Raw genomic sequence first — 4,395 nt, 5'->3', positions numbered from 1 at the left:
TGGTGTGGGTTCTTTTTTCCCCATTCTCCGGAGTAGTTTCTTACACCTGCTCCTTATAGGATTACTCCAGTTGCCTGAACTTTAAAGGGCACAGTAAAGCCAGGTTTTGGTATCAGTTAAAAGGAAGCTTTGTTGTTGTTTTGAAGACTGTTGTACTGCAGGGGTAATGGTGGGGGGTATGTGATGTGTCACCTTGCCAAACTGAAGTCCTGTTCACTCCGTTGATGTCAGAAATGCTCCTGTAGCGCAGTCAGTCCTGCAGGAGCAGTTTTGGGAATGCCAGTCTGCTGTGCCAGCTGCTGCCAGTGGGGCTGAGTGGAGGACAGAGTGCTGAATCCTTCACTTCTGTTCGAGTCTGTTAATGGAAATGCACCCTCTGATGCCTGTGAAGTACCAGAAGAGCTTCTGGAGGGAAGAACACAACAGGGTAGCACCTAGGGCAAAAGGGTTTCCCACATTATGACAACACTTCATCACTGAAACCTGGCTGCAAATCTTTGCTTCCTGGCTAAGGCTTTTCAGCAGTCTAACTAATCATGAAATCATCCATTTTAGCAAACCTTGCTCCATATGCTTATAGCATGATTTTTCAGCCATTATATATTACCATAGAGAAGTTCTGGAAGGATGCAAGTGATCAAGGCCATCTGGACATATAAAGGGTAAAGCAAATACTGCTGGGAGGGAAGGAGTGCTTCAGTTCCAGAGGTGTAGGATGGGATTTGGAGGTTTGGGAACTCTCTGAAGAGCCCGCTGTAGCTGTGCAGGTTTAATTTTGGAAGCGAAGCAGATACTACGGCTGGTTTGAATAACCTTGGAACTGACAAGGTGTGTGTTAATGAGGAGCCTGCTGGATAGCTGCAGCATAAAATACGAGGATCTGCTCATAGGATGGGAATGTCAATAAGCTGCCATCAGCTAATTGCAAGTGACTGCAGTGATTCCATATTGATACTTTGCTGAAAAGATCTTAGGTCATGGTTTAAGCCTTAAGCCAATGTGGGAAGCTGAAATAAGACCTAGTATTTTGAAGAGACTAAACATAATTACTGCAGTATTTGGTACTGTGCACTAAACTGCAGAATTTGAGGTTTGATCTGCTGTGTTACTGTGTTGCTAAAAGAAACTGACTAGCATTGTGAGAATGTGGAGGAAGGAAAACATCACGGAAATAAAAAGCTTTTCAAGCCATTACATGATACAGTACGTAGTTAAAATAGGGGTGGCACAGGCAGAGTGGGTTAGGAGGGTGCCTGGGCTCATTTTCCTCTTGAAGGCATCCCTGATGGTGTCAGGGGACGGGAATGAACTATTCAGACTGCATATGTGTGTGGGTGTGTGCACCTAAAAATACATGCCCAGGTTTCACACAGATACATTTGTATTTGATTCCTATTCTGACAGTATTCTGTGAAACAATTTCTGTTCCTTGTGAACCTGGGTATATAAAACAAAACCTGCTTTCCAAAACAGCTGCTGCTGCAGTATTTTGTCATTGACTTGGTACGTGAATATTTTTTGGCCTTAAATACATCTGTAAGTTACTGAGCTTCCTGCATGTTTGCTTTTCATTCAGTAATGTCCAGCCAACATCAGTGGGATGGGAGGAGAAGCTAAAGCAGCTGGTTTAGCTCCTTAATCCACAGACTACCTGACCCGAAACACATGGGCTAGTTAGCAGAGCCAAACCAGCTGTGGTGGCATCCAGGAGGGACTCTCAAGTCATGTTTAAAGAAGAAATTTTCTCCTTCTTCACATGAAGAAAATACTTAACTTTTGTACCTTTCCTTATGTACCTCCCTGAGGTGCTGTGTATTCAAGAGTTTGCATTCAGCTCCATTATATAATGTAACCCTGAAGCTACTCCCTTTTGTTAAACATGCTCTGTGCTTGTTTTCTTGTGAGAAAAACACGTGTGCAGATCACATCCATCTTACAGTTTCTGTGTCCCATTTTCCTGGCTATGTACTCATTTAATAGGCAGCTGAAAAAAAGTAAAAGGCTCTGGCTGAGTCTTTTCAAAATAAATTCTCCCTGCTTATTTAGATAGAGTTACAGGATAACAAATCAATGCTGCCTTTGTGTGATGTCTGCATGCTCTTACTAATACAAGAGTCATAACTGTGGAATGGAGTCCGTGGAGATAGAAGATAATCCAGCCATAATATCAAGGGAACTTAATGTATATTGCCAGTTGCCAAATACTTCAGCCTTTTCCCCCTTATTTTCTTTTTTTTTTTTCAGTGCCTGAGCTTTTAAAGGAGTCTGGCTCCAACTGAAGTAATACTCTGTGTTTGCAATGTAATTAATGTGGGCTCAGTTTAATTGCCTGAGACTTGTTCTGAGAAACATCCCTGCTAGCTGATTACTTGTATCATGTTTGCAAACCTCCCAATCCCCACATGACAACCTGATCCTTTTGTATTTGTATATTTAGGAAGCATCATTCTATTGGCACAAGCTGAGGATACTTGGTGTCTCTGAGCCGAGCTCTTCCTATTCCATGTGTTTTACAAGACCTGGAGGCAGACAGCACCTCTGAGATCAGAAACGAGGAAGACTGAGAAACTGAGTCAGAGTCTAGAATCAATATTTTAATAACGAGGGAATATTTTCTTTAAAGCCTTGTTTAAGTGATTGCTATGGTTACAAGGATATTCCAGTTATACAAATAATTGAATTTAGCCTGCTTTTAAATCCGTTTTCTGCCAAAGAATATATTGAATTGTGCGGAAGTCTTTCCTGGCCTTTGGACAGCTTCTCCTTTAGGTGCAGTCATGGCTAGATGGGCTGCCAGGTTGATGGCAGAAGAGGATCAGGCTGCAGATCTCAGCATAGAGCTGGTGGAACATGGAAACCGAATGGCTGGGAGCACAGTAGCACACAAAGTGTAATCCACTGCTGCTAGCAGTGCAGCAGCGAGGTTGTTTGGAGTAAAAAGTGCAAAGTAAGGGCCATTTCCAGAAGTTTTATGGCAATTCTTCCTGTTGATTTTGTAAGCAGTTCCTCACTTAAAAATTGGCAATGCTTGTGCCTTGTTGAGTTTAACTTTTCCTCTGGCTGAAAGAGTCCCTGTTCCACTTCTTTACCTCTGCTGTCCCACCCATGCTGGAGTTGAAGGGATGCTCACAGCTGCGAGGATCATGGACCTGGCTCCCTGCAGACCCACTGGTCTGGCTCTGTGCACCTTAGCACTTGCAGGTACGAGATGCAGTGTGGAGAGCTGGGAGCCTTGGAGAGGGCCAGCATGGATAAGACTGAGCTGAATTATTTTGCTTCTGTGTTCTGCCTCTGTCATCTCTGATAGGCTTATCACCTTCTTCTGAGAACTATTTGTCTAAAAGACTGTCATGGAAAAGCGAGGCAAAGAGCAGCAGCACTTAGCTGCTCCTGTTGCTGCGTATGAATGGTGTGAGATGTGGTATGCAGGGAACCTAAAGCATCATGAGCCTGCTCAGGTTCCCTGCACCACGCAGACATCTGGAGAGAGTCCTTGCCTTGTTAGTCCTGCACTGGAAGACTGATGGGAGCACACTGTCACTACCACGGTGTGTGACTGCTTAGTGCTCATGCAGAGGGGGCGGCCCAGCTCCGCAGCAGGTGGGGCAGGATTGCCCACCCATCTTTCTGCTCTGTGGGAAGATCCTAATAGAAGTAGGTTTCAGCAGCTGCCTGTTTGTGGCTGGAAAAAGTGAGAAATGAGTAGTTTGCAGCCGATCTGGGAAACCAAGACAGGATTTTGGCAATGTAGTTGTCCTGTGTCTCCTGAACTCTGTGGAAATGGTGTTGTGCCTGTTTATGCCAGAAGATTTGTACTAGGGCTTTGGATAATTGATGGACATCAGAACTTCAGAGTACAGGTTATTGCTGAGAACAAGCACTGTACAAATTAGTCTAGTCATGTGTCTGGCAGATCTCTCATTAGCAAGGAATTCTTAATAAGAATTATAATATTAATTAGGTTTTATCAGCTAAATTGCTTTCACAGGAAGAAAAGAATCAGAAATCTGACTCATACGGTAAGGTGAGGACGTTTGGCTGAAGGCGTGAAAGAGGTGATGGGAGAATTAACACTGCTGTTCCTCTCTGGATCGTGAACGGCAGAGCAGGGCTGGAGGGAGAAATGTTCTGACTCAACAGACTGGGGGAGAGGTGGAATTAGTACTTTGGTGAGGACTAAGAGAGCTTCACTCAAGCTGTTTGATGACTCATTTAGTTTATTTGCAATATAAGTTTGGCTGGTGAGAAATCGTTGTTAAATAGAGAGGTTCTGGTCTTTGTCTTGTCATTAAGGTCACCAGAGCTGGTGGGAGTTACCACCCATAGCAGTGGTCACAGCCCAGTGCAAGGACACCGTGGGAGGGGAGTTTGTGGCTTGCAGCCAGCTTTTGCTGA

This window comes from Prinia subflava, chromosome 2 (genome assembly GCF_021018805.1).
Source record: "Prinia subflava isolate CZ2003 ecotype Zambia chromosome 2, Cam_Psub_1.2, whole genome shotgun sequence".
Classification (NCBI taxonomy): Eukaryota; Metazoa; Chordata; class Aves; order Passeriformes; family Cisticolidae; genus Prinia; species Prinia subflava.
Note: the sequence above shows the minus strand (reverse complement) of the source record.